This window comes from Macrotis lagotis, chromosome 3 (assembly GCF_037893015.1).
Source record: "Macrotis lagotis isolate mMagLag1 chromosome 3, bilby.v1.9.chrom.fasta, whole genome shotgun sequence".
Taxonomy (NCBI): Eukaryota; Metazoa; Chordata; class Mammalia; order Peramelemorphia; family Peramelidae; genus Macrotis; species Macrotis lagotis.
The window spans coordinates 291,820,723-291,838,382 of NC_133660.1; the positions used below are offsets into that span (position 1 = coordinate 291,820,723).

The following is a 17,660-nucleotide window of genomic DNA, read 5'->3' on the forward strand; positions in this document are numbered from 1 at the left end:
GTCAAGGGTATGCTAGTAAAAATAGTAGTATGATTAGGGGGGGAAAGGTAGGACTTGGATTTGCATATTTTAATGGCTTTCAGGTCTTATATTAATCTATATGTCATTAGACTATTTATATCTAAATCAGCTGACTATATGGAGCTAAAAGGATGCTTCCACCCTATCCCAAAGTAGAAGCAGGGTTTACAGTGGAAGCAAGGTTCATAACATGGGGTTAGGGTCCTATTGAGTGGAAAAATGTATAGAATGATGGACCTGGAGTGAGACTCATCTTCCTGAGTTCAAATTTGAGCTCAGACACTTAACTAATTGTGAGACCCTGGATAAGTCATTTAACTCTGTTTTCCTCAGTTTACTCATCTGTAAAATGAGCTGGAGAAGAAAATTGCAAGTCATTCCAGTATCCTTGACAAGGAATCCCCAAATGGGGGCAGGCAGTCATGCATGATTGAACAACAAAAAGATTTTATTTCCTCTATTCCTGATAGAGCCTTGCCCAAGGGTAAGGACTTAGACAGAAGCTAGCATTCACACTCAGTGGCCTTTCTGCCTTTGAACATTTCTGACTCCTTTTTTTCCTTCTTTCATCTCTCCCATTGGAGACAACAGTCATTAATGAGAGAATTTCAGAGAGATTTCCCTTGCCATCCAAAAATATGATCACACAAAAAATTTTACTCATATCATCTGAAGATTGATCTACTACCATAGGCACAACAAATTTTCTAACTGTGCCACGATTTGGATTGTCAACTCTGAGAGAGTTTCTAATTGCATCTAATAGTCAACAGGCTCATCAGGTTTTTGAACTTCACCCCCAATGGACAACTTTTACCACTTTTTTAAAAACATGCTTTTCAAGGGGCTGCTAGGTGGCACAATAGACAGAGTACCAGCCTTGAAGTCAGGAGGACCTGAGTTCAAGTGTGGCCTTAGGCTTACTAATTGCCTAGCTGTGTGACCTTGGGCAAGTCACTTAGCTCCATTGCATTAAATAAATTAAAAAAACTGAAGAATAAAAAAATGCCCTTCAAGATCTTCTGATAGTCTTTTTAAATTATCCATTGTGAAGTTGTTCAGTTATTTCAATCCTGTCCCATTCTTCATGTCCCCATTTGAATTTTTTCTTGGCAAAGTAATAGAAATGATTTGTAATTTCTTTGTCCTGTTCATTTTATGGAGGAAGAAACTGAGGCAAATAGAGTTAAGTGATTTTCCCAGGGTCATGCAACTAGTAACTGTCTGAGGGCAGATGAGATTTGAGAAATGGTGGTTTTAGACCAGTTTCTGACTTGGCAGTCAACCAATTATTTGCATGCTAATGGACTTTATGATTCTCCTCAGAAATGAGAAGAGTTTCTATAAGTTGAACAATATCCCCAATATCTGACAAATATGATTAAATGATAGTACTGAATATCCAGTGGACAATTTCAGAGTCACCTCTGACTTTGGTACTCTGAAACTATTTCAGGAGTACATATATTACGAGATAAGGGGTGTTTGGTGAAGATGGAAAAGATTCTTTCCAGAACTTTTTTTATATCCTCTTATACCTTTTTTTAATACCCTCAAAAATGCTGCCAGGAAGACTGGGATAAAGATGGTTAAGTGATTACTTCAAAGAAGATTCCACTCACCATTAGTACATGGAATGTGTGCACACTCCTGGATAGCATAAAATCCAATAGGCCTGAAAGTTGAATGTCTCCTGTTGCAAGAGAACTCAGCAGGTATCATATCCAAATAGTGACCCTGAGTGAAACAAGGCTGGCAAATAAAGGCCAGCTTACTGAAGTTGGAGTTGGATACATGTTTCTCTGGAGTGGCTGCAGTGAAGAGGAAAGTAGCCTAGTCAGCAAGCATGAATGTCCACCAAAAGCTGTGAAAGACAGGATCACGACAATGAAAATGTCACTTGTGGGAAAAAAACCAGGCCACCATCATCATCAGTGCCTCTGCTCCCACCATAAAGAACCCTGATGAAATCAAAGAAAAATTTTATGATGGGCTAGAGACCCTTATCATTAAAGTACCAAAAGAAGGCAAACATATTTCTTGGTGACTTCCAAGCATGGCAGGAAATCCTTGGGAGAAAAGGAGTTGGACAATACAGTTTTATATAGCATCAACAAGGGTCACCTACTACTGAAGACTTGTGAATCTCATGACCTTCTCATCACAAACACTGTCTTCTGACTACCTAAACACAATAAAACTTCCTAGATGCACTTTCATAGCAAATATTGGCATCTAATAGACTATATGATCATAAGGAAGAAGAGAGAGATACAGGATGTGAGAGTGACAAAGGCAATGTATGGTGCAGAGTGTTGGACTGATCATAGATTCATCCTCTCTAAGCTAAACATTCACATTCAACCAAAGCGGTGGTCCCAAAGCAAAACAAATAATTATTAATAATTTATTATAATTATATATTACACATAATATAATATAAAATATATAATAATATGTAAATGTATAACATAATTATCTATTTTATAATTAATTATTACTGTCAAGAGATTAGAGTGCTTCTGAATAGGAAGAGTTTGTTGCTAACTTGGAAGGAAAGCTAAGCCAACACACATTTGGTAATGGTGGAATAGAAAAAGAGTGGGGCAACTTTCAGAGATTTGCTGTACAGCACATCATTTCTTCATCTTGTCCAAAACACTCACAAACACTAAGACTGGTATGATGAAAATGATGGGGAAATATAGAAGCTGTTAAATGTAAAACAAGACCTGCACAAGGTTCAGATAGGATAGTTCATTCATTTCTAAGAAGGCAGCATTTAATTCCATCAAAAGTAAAGTACAAGTGAAGCTTAAAGAGGTTCAGGACTCTTGGGACAGTAAGAAGGCAGATGAAATTCAATTTTATGCAGGTAGTTACAATTTAAAGTGCTTTTATGATGTCCTGAAGGCTATTTATGGATCAAAGACATATGGTGCATCTCAACTACTCAGTGCCGATGGAACCCCATTGTTTAGCATTATAAGGAGTTAAGATGAACAAAGTTCCAAAGTGTTCTTAACAGACTCATCAATCAGTGCCATTGACTGGTTTCCTCAATTTGAAATCAACTAGTCCTAGCTGAAGTTCCAACAGAAGAAGAGGTTTTTGAATGCCATTGGTCTCCTTTCATGTGACAAAAAACCTGGTGCTGATTCTATTCCAGGTGAGATTTACAAGATTGGGGGGGGGGGGGGGTCCATTGCTCATCCAAAAGTTAATTGAAAAATTCCAGATTATATGGAATGAAAAGGTTATTCCCCAGAAATTTAAGGATGCCTCTATCATTCTTTTCTTATAAAGGTAATAGGAATAGATTCTTTTGTTACAGTCATAGGTATGTTTTCTTTTTTAGTCATTACTGGTAAGATTCTTGCCAGAACACTAATCAACAGACTAAATCTTTTTTATTTCAAAAAAATGACACATTTTATTAATATTTCAACATAGATTAAACACTTTATGGTGTTAGGGAAAACAGAATTACTTAAAAAATCCATTAATTCATAGATGTGCTACACTCCATTACACAGGTCTCTAAAAGTAACTGAGCACACAAGGGAACAAAATGAATGTTTGTGCCATTTTCTTTTAATATGAGCCTCTTGAGGTTGCTAATAACCTTTTAGGGGAAAAGCAGTCTCATGCATCACTTAAGCTGTTCTAGCATGAGAGGTCAGCAGCAAGCTAGAACTTTCAATACTTTAGTTTCAAGGAACAAGTACAATACTAAATATTTTTATGACCCTTTAAAGCATTTTGTGAAATGATTTAGTAAAAATGTCTGTCCTAACAGCTTTCTTGCAAGAAATGTGGGTGGTAAATCATAGAATCTCTGAGTGGGAAGAGACCCTTGAGACTATCCAATCCAGTCCATACTTGATAAGAATCCTTTCTACAACATACCCTAACAAATCTTATACAGCCTTTGCTTAAGTATGGCTAGTGAGCAGTAAGTCACTACTTCCCAAGGTAGCCAAATTGCTTTTGCATGGATTTAATTGCTGAGAAGTTTCCCTTTTATTAATAATCTAAAATATTCATCTTTGCAACTCCTACTTGTAATGATAGGAGACCAATCAGCACAATTCTAATCTCTTTTCAATTTTTTTCATTTTTTTAAAATTTATTTTTAGTAAAGATATTATTTGAGTTTTACAATTTTCCCCCCAATCTTACTTCCCTCCCCCCACCCCAACAGACTAATTCTTGCCCCTGAGAACCAGTTGGTTTCAGAAAGGAATAGTCAATAATGTCCAGCAACTTGAGGAAAAATGCCAAGAGTAGAACAGATGTCTGTATACAATATTTGTAGATCTGACCAAGGGCCTTTGATACCATCAGTAATGAGGATTTATGGGAAATTATGTCAAAATTTGATTGCCTGGAGAAGTTTATGAGTATTGTTCATCAGTTTCATGTTGATGTGCTTTTTTTTTAAGTTGTTAATTTTTTTTAATAAAGGAAATGAGGGCAGCTAGGTGGTGTAGTGGATAGAGCACCAGCCTTGGAGTCAGGAGTACCTGGGTTCAAATCTGTTCTCAGACACTTAATAATTACCTAGCTGTGTGGCCTTGGGCAAGGCACTTAACCCCATTTACCTTGCAAAAAACCTAAAAAAAAAATAAAAAAAAATAAATGAAATGAGATCACTTGAGATTCATGAAAAAAATAATTGGACAGGGAATTAACAGAAGTTCAAAACCTTATTTATGCAATATTCCCTGAAAATTAGATTGAACTAAGTAGAAGCCATTGTCTCCATGAGATAAATGCTAAAATAAACTGTAAAAACTGAAAAAAGATAGGGGTGGCTAGGTGGCACAGTGAATAGAGCACCAGCCCTGGAGTCAGGAGTACCTGGGTTCAAATCCGGACTCAGACACTTAATAATTACCTAGCTGTGTGGCCTTGGGCAAGCCACTTAACCCCATTGCCTTGTAAAAACCTAAAAAAAACTGAAAAAAGTGGAAGTAAATTTAAGGTAAAATAATAAATATTATCATAATTAAAAAATGACCTAAAAAGATCAAGGAGAAAAAAATTTAGGAATCATTGGACTATTTGAGCAATATGATCTAAAAATGATACTAGTCATCCTGTTTCCAGAAACTAAAAAAGAAATTTATCCAGATCTAATAGACCCAGAGAGAAAATAGAAAGAATCCACTGATCACCTCCTGAAAGAAACCCCAAAACTAAAACCTCCAGAAACATCATAGCCAAAATCCAGCTCCTCAGTTACAGAAAAATATTTATGTATCGTGGAGCCACAGTCAAGATTATATATGACTTATCAGCCACCACCACAGAAAAGCAAAGAACATGGATTATATTATTCCAGAAGACAAAAATCTTACTGCCAGGAATTTACTCAGGAAAACTGAATATAATTCTATGGAAGAAGAATGAATCTTTAATGAAATATAGAACTTACAAAAATTACTGATGAAAACATCAGAACTACAATAGAAAATTTGAAGTTGAAACATAGGAGTCAAGATAAACATGAAACAGTAAATGTGAATGAATAATGATAATTAGTCATCACCATTATCATTATCATCATCTGCCATTTATATAGTACCTACTATTTACATTCCAGTAGGGGGAAGATATGCACCACCTCTGAGTCCTATTATCATTGGAGGCTCCTAAAGAAAATATAATTAGACAAGGCTTGAGAGATGATCCTAAAAGAATAGAAAGAGAAGACAAATACACAAGGTAGGGAGGAAGGGAGAAGAAGCATAGGGAAAATTATTTCACATAATTAGAGTACCCAAGTATGTATCTTTACAAAGAAGAATTGGGAAAAGCAGCTGACATCTCAACTTCACTGAAGAATATTTTGCACACACAAAGCTATGTACATAGACTTCATTTAGTAAGAAAATAAAGAGAAAAGAGGAGGGAAATATAGCAGGAGGACACATTAAGAGAGGAATTGGTTCTAAGCAAAACAAGTTCTAAGACATAAAAAATATTTATAGCCCTTTGGAGGAGGTAAAAAAGGATTCTATCCGAGGAGATGTCCATAAATTGGGGAATGGATGAACAAGTAATGGTATATAAATGTGATGGAATTGTACTATTATATAAGAAGTGATGAATGGGATAATTTCCAAGAAGCTTGGGAAGACACAATGATCCCATGCCTAGTGAAGTAAAAAGAACCAAGAGAACAGTTTATACAGCAACAATGTGGGAAAAGCAATAACTTTAAAATAATTAGAAACACTTATCAAGTGTAATGATCAACCAAAATGCCAGCAGACTGTTGAGGAAACTGGTTACCTACTGCCTAACAAAGAAGTGACCTCAGAGTGAAGAATAAGTCACTTTAAAAGACTAGAACAGGGGTGGCTAGGTGGCACATTGGATAGAGTACCAGCCCTGGATTCAGGAGTATCTGAGTTCAAATCCAGCCTCAGACACTTAATAATTACCTAGCTGTGTGGCCTTGGGCAAGGCACTTAACCCCATTTGTCTTACCAAAAAACAAAAAAAAAAAAAACCTAATTAAAAAAAAGAATGCCCAGAGCTAAGAGATGGCGGTTCGTGTTTGCGGAATAGCCAGGAGGCCTGTGTTGCTGCGTGAAAGATTATGAGTCAGAAAGTGAGGAGATAAGGTATGAAGGGCTTCAAATATCAGAGTGTTCTTGGAGATAATAAGAAACCACTGGAGTTGATTGAATAGGGGTGGGTGGCATGATCCAACTTGTGTTTTAGGGAAATCACTTTAGTGGCTGAATAGAGAATGGATTAGAGAGGGAAGAGACCTGAGACAGGCAGACCCATCAACAGGTGACTGCAATAATCAAGGCATAAGGTGTGAGATGGGCCTGTGCTATAAACTTTGGAATTTTCTGTTTTTCTCATCTTGCTATATCTTCTCAGTAAAAGCTGCCTGATGTTACCTGTTTATGCAAGATAGATAGGTGCTACCAATGGGTAAATTTATATTGAGAAGAGAGTAACTAGTTGATTTAAGCAAAATATGCCAGATTGGGAATAATGAGCTAAAATATAAGAGAAAAGCCTCCAACCCCCAAGGATTACTTTTAGAATTCTGAAAGGATACGTAGCAGGGCTTTGAGGATGCAAAGAGCTGGTGTGAGTTGGAGTTGAGATAATTAATGCCAGAGTTTACAAAGGCAACAGTGGAATCATAGATCTTGAAATGGAATCAATTTCAGAGATCTCCCAATCCAAACCATTCATTTTGCAAATGAGGATGCTATATCTGAGTAAATGCCCAACACTCATCAAGCATGGCACATGTAAGAAGAATGGTAACTATTTCATTTGGCCATAGCACAAAATACAGCCTGGCATATTTCAAATACTAAATAAATGCTTGGTGACTGACTATTGGCTAACATAGGAGAATGGGGTGGAACTGCTTTGGTCAGGATTCAAAAAGCCTTAACCCTATCTAGCTATCTCAGTAACAGACCCTATATGGTATAATATGGAAAAAGTATTGGTCCAAAGACCAAGTTCGTTTTATAAAATATTTATAAATTTTATATAATATTAATACTGCTACTTATTGAAGTGATTTGAAATGCAAGGCACTTGGGGCAGCTAGTTGGCACAATAGGCAGAGCACCAGCCTAAGAATTAGGAAGAACTGAGTTCAAATGAGACCTCATTTACTTAAGACTTGCTAGCTATATGACCCTGAGAAAATCACTTAATCCCAATTGCTCACAAAAAAAGAGAAAGAACAAAAGGAAGAATGAAAAGTAAGAATTGCAAATTTCTTCATCTCTCTGGAACTCAGTTTCTTCATATATAAAATGAAGGAATTGAATGGAATACCTCTAAGCTACCTTCTAGCTCTAAAACCTCTAATAATTAAACAACCAGATATTAAAAGCTGACAAGGTGCTAGGTACTTTTAATAAAGATTTTGAGGATATAATATGAGATTGTTTTAAGAACAACTTTGAACAAGTGAGCTTTTTTGACTATGATAAATAAACAAATTTTTTAAAAAGGCATTATGAAGAAAGATTATTTGTGTTCAGATAAGGAAAGATAATTTATTATTCATTTAATTAATTAATTAATTTAAAATATTAAATTAATATCAAAAGATATATAGATAGATGTATGCATAGAATAATTTTACATATAGATACACCTCTTTGAATTTAATAGTAGTCATTTCTAGAATAGAGTGTGGTAGGAGGGAAGAAAAAAAGAAATTTACAGGCTTTGTTGCATATTTAGAAGGAATACCAAGTTGTATAAGGTAGATTTATAATTTCACATGTAATCATCTTTTTTTATTGTACTTTGTTATAGAAATGCAGGTTATGTTCTATGAATTAAAAATAAAATAAATTTTATATATATCAAAAAAGAATGCAAGCTATTTGAGGACTGGGGCTATTTTGTTTTCTTTTTTTGTTTGTGTTCTTAGCACATAGTACTGTGATTTGTACATATTAGATATAGAGGAAGGTCTATTAATGGAATCGTTGTCATTATTATATGAATTCAGTCAAGTTAAAAAAAAAGATTATTAGGAAGAGAAACTCTCAGACAAGAAGCTTCTTCTGTACCTGATAGGATCCTTGGAGCTTGTTGGGGTTCCTTTAGCTTAGACTTTATTTTATATTCTTTGCCAAAAAAGTTGATCAGGAAACCTTCATTTGTCCTTTCCTCAAAGAACATTGTCTACTTCACACAACCAAAAAGTTATTTGAACAAACAAAATCAAGACAAATATCATCTCCAAACATTTATTTCCATTTCATTTGGTAATGTGACTTGGTATAGAACCTCCAGAGTACAATACAATGAGGAACTTGGCTGAGTAGCAGATGCCTGTGGGCAATATGAACAGAGAGGGATGACCTCAACGCTGTATTAGGGATCATTCATCCCTTGGAACCAACTCCAGCACCCCCATTGAGCCCGGGAAGGAATGACTGTGGAGGTATGGAAAGGGTCTTGTGACTTATTTTTCCCTAGCTTCTGCACCTAATCCAAGTGGACTTCAAACATAGAAAGCAAATGGTCTTTCTCTTATTAACTCAACTGCTGACCTTATGATCACTTAGCAAGCACTGAATAATCAAATATTTCAACAGAGGAAAACAGTCTAGTGGCTTCTACTAACAGAATTCCTGATGGGGAAATTCCATCTTATGATATCCCAAACAATGGGTCTGGAATCAGAGGTATTAGTTTAGATTCTTGGCTCTGTCACTCACTAACTGTGTAATTTCAAGTCACTTAATCTCAATGTTTTTTAAAATGATGGGTATAATCTGTGTATACCCTTAGACCCAGCAATATCACTGCTAGCTCTATCTAACCCAAAGAGATTAAAAAAGAAAAAGGACCCAGGTATACATACATATTTACAGCATCTCCTATTTGTGCTGACAAAGAATTAAAAAGGGAGAGAATGGAGGCTAGGTGGCGCAGTGGATAGAGCACCGGCCTTGGAGTCAGGAATACCTGAGTTCAAATCCAACCTCAGACACTTAATAATTTCGTAGCTGTGTGGCCTTGGACAAGCCACTTAACCCCATTGCGTTGCCAAAAAAAAAAAAAGTTAAAAAAAAAGGAGAGAATGTCTTTCAAATGGAGATAACTGAACAAGTTATGGTATGTAAAGGTGATTAATTATTAAGAAGAAAAGTATCTGAGGGTTCATTGATTAAATACTGCTGTCAGTTACTAAATCAATAATACTGAGATAATAATGCAGATTTATCATATTCAATGCATAGACTCCACTGTGTACGATAGTCGGTGAACTGAGAAAATACGTTTCAACAACATTATGTAAAATATGTAAATAAGTAAAATATGTAAATGTAAAAATACAAAAGCAGCAAGGGAAAAAGGAGTAAATAAGGACATCTGCACCAGGAAACTCATTGAGCTAGCTAATCAAAACTTGAGCATGAAGTTTGTGTCCCAAGTTTGTTGTTTGCAGACTTTGGCAGGATGGAAAACCTATTTGCTTCAAGCAAACAGGGCCAAGAAATTCAATAGTTTTTTTCCTTAGGACAATTAAAGCAAGAAAGTTGAGTCAGAAATTCTCTTTTTACACTGTAATTTGTACTGTAAGAAATTATGGTGAAGGAGATAGTTTCAGAATAACTTGGAAACACATCAATTCATAAGTGAAAGGAGTAAAGGGAAGGAGAACAATTTATTATAAGATAAACAATTTTGAAACACTTCATAATTTTGATTGACACAATGACCAACCAGAATTTCAAGAGACTCATAATGGAACATGTTGTCTATCTCCAGAAAAGAAACTGATAGACTCATATTGAAAATATATTTTCTTCTCCTTCTTTCTTTCTTGTGGTTATGACTGATATCTATATCTATCTATCTATCTATATCTATCTATCTATATCTATCTATCTATATATCTATATATATATCTATATCTATCTATCTATTATATATATATATATATGAGTTTTTTCCCTTGCCTTCTCAATAATGGGAGAAGAATATGGGAAGGGAGAAAATTTGGAACTAAAAATAAAATATTTTTAATTAAAAAGGAAAAAAATAAAATGATAGAGTTAAGACTAGCTGATCGCTAAGCTGTCTCCCAGTTCGAAATTCTATGACCATCATAATAGTGAACTGAGACATTGTTTTGGGTTAGGAGAGATTAAACCCAGAGTTACAAAGTCTCAATGCCTTAGAGTTTATGGGTTAGAAGGAAGACTTGATCCAAAGTCTTTCTGACTTCTCCGTCATAAGGGCTCTCTTATAAATTTATAGTCTAAGAATAAGATAAAATAAAGAATATGGAAGACCAAAAAAATAGAATAAGGAGTATTAGTTCTAGAGACAGAAAGAATCTGATCTTAGAACTGTGTGACCCCAGGCAAGGCAAATCCCTTAACTTAATCATTGTCTGGCTCAGTTTTCTCAACTGTATAATGGAGATAATATTAATACTCACCTTACAGGGTTGTTGTGAGGATCAGATGAAATAGTATTGGGGAAAAGTGCCTTTCATTTTTGTTGTTATTTATCATGTCCAGCTCCTTGTGACACCAATTGGTCTTTTCTTATAAAGATACTGGAGTGGTTTATTTTATAAATGGGGAAACTGAGGCAAGCAGGGCTAAGTGAACTGTCCAGGGCTAAGTGAACAGGACTAAGTGAACTAGTAAGTGTCTGAGACTGGATTTGAACTCATGAAAAATGAATCTCCCTGACTCCAGACCCTGCACACTATCCATTGTATCACCTGGCTACCCACCTGGCCCATAGAAGATCATTAATAAATGTCTGTTTTCTTTTACAAATTCAGAATCTCCAGAGTCACCTAGTTCAACCCCCTTATTTAATTCTGGTTCTTTCTTAACAACTATGAAAATAGTATAGCTCACAAACCTTAAGGGATTCATATGCTCACCCAGATCCCTGTCTCATTATCCAAGCAAATCTAAAGCCTGGCAAACACTGATATTGCCTTAGGTTGAATTTATTGGATAAGATCATTCTTTCCTTTCTGGACCAAGGCCATTCAAGGATTAGGCAAGACACTCTACTAGATGCTTGCTAGAAGGAACTGTAGAAAGTGACACCAGTCAGACGTGTTTTGTCATATAGGAAAGAAAAACCAAAGAAAAAAGCAAAGTAGTCCAAGAGAAAAAGGGCCACCTTTCTCTCTTCTTGGAACCTATATATCTTGAGGTAACTATCTGGGTTTACCTATTTTATTTACCTGTCTGGCTTTCAGTTCCCTCATAAAAATTTAAAAAATTGGACTAACCAGTCTCTCTAGAGTCCCCCTTAGCTCTAAATCTATGAGTATGTCCTTGTTCACACTACTTGTGAAGTTTAAATGTGTTGACAATGCCAAGGAAACATGGGTTCCACTCCCTCTTCCTCTTCATCAGTTTGAACCTTCATCTTCCTTCAAGATTCAGCATAGATATGAACTCCCCCATGAAGATAGTTCTTGGCATCTCAATAAAAATGAACTTGGCTTGGAGGAAGCTGAACTCATAACCTATCAGATCACTTCTGCTTCTGAACCTATGAAGCATGCAGGAACTGGAATCAATCCTTTTATTGTTTTTTTATTTTGTTAAGAAATTTCTTAAGAAATTTGAGAAATTTTGTTTTTTAAGAAATTTATTCATTTAACAGATACAGAAACCTAATTCCCTTGGAAACTATATCAAAGGGGCAGCTAGGTGGCACAGTGGATAGAGGCCCTGGAGTCAGGAGGACCTGAGTTCAAATCCAGCCTCAGACACTTAATAATGACCTAACTGTGTGGCCTTGGGCAAGCCACTTAACCCCATTTGCCTTGCAAAAGTCTAAGAAAAAGGAAAGAAAGGAGTTGCAGAGAATGACCTTTTTTATCCTCTGACTGGACATCCAGGACTGGTTCTATACCCTTCCCTCTAACTTTCACATCATTTCATTCCCCTTCACTCCAACTGACACCACCAAAGTTCAAGACCTAGTTAACTCACACCTCTCTTTTTGAAGAGAATATCTTTATTTTTTAGTATGAATTATCATTATGTTTTTACTATCATATCAGACTGTAGATTTATGCTGTGCTTAAAAGCCACTACATCCCAATAACTTCTTTTATTTGAGCTGTTCTATAGTCATCTTTTCCATTTTGTTCTGAAAAGTTGATTTTTTGTTTTGTTTTGTTTTCAAATTTTTCAAGGCAATGGGGTTAAGTGGCTTGCCCAAGGCCACACGGCTAGGTCATTATTAAGTGTCTTAGGTCACATTTGAACCCAGGTACTCCTGACACCAAGGCCAGCTCTCTATTCACTGCGCCACCTAGACGCCCCTGAAAAGTTGATTTCTTGAACCCAAATCTAAGACTTTGCAGTATTTCCAATTAAATTTGAAGGCATAAATTCCAACCAATCCTCTAATCTGTCAAAAAAATTTAGAATCCTGATTATGTCATCCACTTCTAATTTGTTATCAACCAATTTGATAAGCATGCTAATCTATTCTTTTATGAAAGCCCTTGATAAAATGCTTAACAACATAGTACCAAAGGAAATTCTTTGGAATTTTCCATTAGAGAACTTTTTCAAAAAATCATTGAAACTCTAATGACTACTCTTAAGATATGATAATTTTTACCACTTCTGGATCCAATTAACTTTTGGAAAGCAGAATATCATGAGAGGTTTTGTAAAATGCCTTGCTAAAATCGAGGTAAACTATAACTGCCATTATTCCCATTCTACCCATCTAGTAACCACATCCTCCTCCTCCTCCTCCTCCTCCTCCTCCTCCTCCTCCTCCTCCTACTGTTGCTGCTGCTACTTCCTTTTAAATTGGAGCATTACAATGCAGCCACTACATCCAAATTCTAGGTTTTAAGGTTCATTCTAACTGATATTCAATTTTTTAATATTCCTTAAATTTCTAATGTTCTAGGGTCTAGTTATCATTTCACTTATAGTAGTTGATATTCTATGTTCTTTTTCTATATTCAAGGGTATTTTCTAGATATGACCATCTCTGTTCTATGTTCCATGTTGACACACTTTCCATTTATAAAATTCTCTGTTCTTTGACATAAATTCCCTCCTAGTTTGAAAGTTGAAGGTATTCTAGCATAACTATACATTCAAATGGTCTTGGTTTTAAGGACCCTTCCACCCTTGAATTTCTATTATTTTCCAACTCTGATAGTGTATGTTTTGTGTTCTAAGATCCTGTAATGTTCTTGGATCCTTGAACCTCTGCCATTCTGTGGTCTATATTCTAAAAGCTCATATAATCCAACATTCTATCTTCTACAATCCAGGGTCTCCTCCTTTGACATTCTTAGTTTCTTTTTGGCTTTAATGTCTATCTGTATGTTCTGAATGTCTCTTCATATTCTTATAGTCTACAGGTGTATCCAACCTGAGGTGTTGCTGTGCTAATTAGTGGTGAATGGGTATGGAATTCTGGAGGGGTTTTGTGGGCAATACTGCCCAGAAAAGCCAAAAGGTTGGACATCCCTGTTAGGATCTAAGGGCCCTCCCAACTATAATATCCTGTTTTCTATAACCTCAAAAATGGTTTGCTGTTTATGATTTCTTGCTACCTAATGGCATCTCTCCCAAACTACTTTGTAGTTTATTTATATTCATCTTTATGAATATTTTGAGAGGCAGTCAGGGATCTTGGATGAAGGGTTGAACTTAGAATCAAGAGTTCAGATTCTGTTCCACATACTCACCAACTATGAACACTAAATTAAATTCTCCCCAAGTCACTTTCTTCATATTTAAATGTAAAATGAGGATTAATAATAGCAGTTATTGTAGGGATCAAATGAGACATTATACAGTATTAAACCATTAAACCCAATATGTATATCAATGACAATTTTGTTTATTTGAAGCAACAAGAAGCCCTTAATGAGGCTATGCCAAAGGACAGCACTCTGTCTTCCTCAACATTCCATCAAGGGTGTAAGAAGGACCATTTTTTTCTCTATTACAATTTAAAACTACATCAAGATTTTTGCTGTAAAGTATTTTGCAATTGCAAATATTAATTTTTGTTCTTTCTTCCTCCCCTTTTTTCCCCCTCTTCCCTTGCTTCCCTCCCTCCTTCATTTCTTCCTTCCTCCATTCCTTTATTTTTCTACCTTCTCTTCCTCCCTCACGCCCTATAGGTGGTTCCTTTCTTCTTTCCTTCCTTCCTTTCTTATTTTTCTTTCTTTCCTTTGTTTCTATCTTTTCTTTCCTCATTTTTTTATTATTAATCCATCAGATGGGTGACAAGCTACAAGAGCAGAATGTGCAATTTAAGTGCAATTCAAGATTTGGCTACCATAGCTATTATTTTCATCACTATTTTGAGGTAGAGCATGTCTGGAATTAACTCTTTGTAAAGGCAAAAGACATCATTTTTTTTCACGTGCTCAGTGTGACCTTCCTCTGATCTCTTCCCTCCCTTCACAGAGTTGAAAGACTGGTGTGGAACAATAATGTGAACAATGGATTCCTCTGAAGTGATAAGATTATTTCTATCCCCTTGGCATATTTCCACTTTAATGGAAACAATAGTTAAGACAAGAAAATACATGCAATCACTTAAGGGAATTCTTGCACCCACTTGAATATTCCTTCATTTGCACTAATTTAATCCAGTCCTGTCAAACTTGGTTAAGTTTTGGTTAGTTTTACTTGTTGCTTGGAACACATCCTTCTTTTGAGAAATGTTTTGTTATAAAGAATGGCTCTGAGTAGATAGGAGAAATAAATATATTTGAAAATGAAGGTGCTATATATACAAGATATTTTAAAAAGTTAAAATTCTTCCTTTGACCAATGGTCAAAGAAGTAATGAACTCGAGATATAGAAAGAGACAGACAACATTGACCATGGTCATTGGATGGGTGTATTTTTGACTGTGCTTATTTCTTACACTAATTTTTTTCATCCTTTCTCTAGATTTTAAATGGGTGAGGGAAGCAATAGTTACATTTCAAAAGAGATTACCACTGAATTGTTTTTTTTTTAAAGGCAATGGGATTGCCCAAGGTAAAACAGCTAGGTAATTATTATATCAGAGGCTGGATTTGAGCCCAGGTCCTCCTGACTCCAAGGCAGGTGTTTTATCCACTGGCTGCCCCCACTGAATAGTTTTAAAAACAGAGAAGAGAACAGAAGGACTTTCAAAAGAAAGAATAAAGAAAATAATTTTAAAAGCAACAATTAGGATTTATGATATACTTTAAAAATAAGCTGCATGAAACGGAGATTCATGGCATCTTGTTCTCTGTTCTATTCTGTTTGGACTAGGGAAATGATCTCATTTTTTATAGTTCAATTAAAAATTACACGTGTACATATGTAATGGTTAAATTCTGCCTCAAATATTAATGGTATGACTCTGGAAAGTCACTTAAACTCTTCAACCTCAGTTTCTTCATCTATAAAATGAAAAAATAGTATTTCTAATATCAGTTTCACAGAGCTATTGTATGATCTAAATGGAAAAAGGTACATGTTTTGAAAATCTCAAAGCACTCTATAAGCAACAGATAGTTTTCAAGGAACATGCCCTATCATGTTTTTCTGTTGTTCATTTGTTTCAGATGTGTTTCATTCTTGTGAAACTTCTCTGGGTTTTCTTGGTAAAGAGACTGGAGTGATTTGCCCTTTCCTTCTCCAAGTTCTTTTACAGATGAGGAAACTGAGGCAAACAAGATTAAGTGGTGTGGAAATCACTCTTCTCTCTTTTACTAACAAATATGAATTTCCCCATTGTATCAGCAGTCACTGGATGGCACCGACATCATGGAGAGGGAAGATTCTCATTCTTTGTGGAGGTCTATGTGCAACTGCTAAGTGGGGAAGGGGGTGCTCCTAATAGGCACCCCTAACCTCACCTAATATCTGATATCGATATCTGACATCTGATATGCCTCAAGCCTAGATGACATGAAGCACATTCTGAGTTGAGGATTCCTCCCTTAATGAACAGAAGCAGTCTTCTGAAAGTGAAATTGTATAAATCCACCCACCCACCCCAGAACTATGTTTTCGGCCTGGTTTTCTATCTAGGTCCCATACATTTGTAATCTGCAATCATAGAGATAGTTAATAAAAATAAATTAGTAACTCTAGAGGTTAATACTAGGTTTAGTTTAATTTTTTAATAAGACCAAACTCACGGAGGTCATCAGTGACTTTCCCAGGATCACAATTAATAAGTGACTAAGTTCAGATTTGAACTCAGAAAGATGTCTCCCTCACTCCAGGCTCAGTAATATTCACTACCTAGTAACTTCTAACTGGATTTTTATTCTCCTTTTAATATCTTCTACAGGCATTCCACCTGACCACATGTCTGACAAACAGAGCAGAAGCTATTTGAACCTGAATAAGACTACTTTTCTTTCCCAGAGATGAATTCAACTGGTATTCTAAATTTACAAGATAGTCAAAATAATGTAATTTTTTTTAAAAGACTAAAATACTTTAAATTCATATTATCCACATCAACACATCTCGTTTCCAGAGAACTTTTGATGGGACACACTTCTCAATGGAGAGGTGGCCAACAATTTATTATAAGGGAAAGTTAGATGAGATTGATGGAGATGAAACTTGGTGGTATTTAGGGAAAAAATGACAGTGGAATTGAAAAGTATCAATAAAACTTTTTCTTAGCATGTCCTCTCTTAAGGGCGAGATAAGACTGTCCTGCCCATGGGAGTTTTCTAATATCACACTGTCCTTCCAACTGCTTACACCAAATCCATTTGGAATATAGGGTTTTCAGCCGCAGGGCAACAGGATGATTGACAACTACCATCATAAATGACACCAAAAGGGGCAGCTAGGTGGCGTAGTGGATAAAGCACTGGCCCTGGAGTCGGGAGTACCTGGGTTCAAATCCGGTCTCAGTCATTTGTCTAGGATGCCACAGGTATAGGTTATTTGAGCCAGATCTGAACTCATCTTCCTTACTGCAGGCATTATGCCCTTTCCCCCTTAACTGCTTGATATGTTGCTTAGAGACATATTTTGTCCTACGCAGAACATTTTATTATGACTTGCATGAAATTGATGCAGAGAAACATGAGCATAGGGAATATTGAAATTAATTGGAAACAAAAATTTGTAACACT

The 17,660-nt window shown here is 35.8% G+C and overlaps 1 long non-coding RNA gene across 1 annotated transcript in view; it reads right to left on the reverse strand.

Annotated features, from left to right (window-relative positions):
• The window catches only part of LOC141519012 (uncharacterized), a 39,921-nt gene that overhangs the window by 16,055 nt on the left and 6,206 nt on the right, over positions 1 to 17,660 (reverse strand). The window contains exon 3 of the long non-coding RNA XR_012477339.1: positions 1,644 to 1,885. This is a non-coding gene — a long non-coding RNA (uncharacterized LOC141519012). The remainder of the gene's footprint in view (positions 1 to 1,643; positions 1,886 to 17,660) is intronic.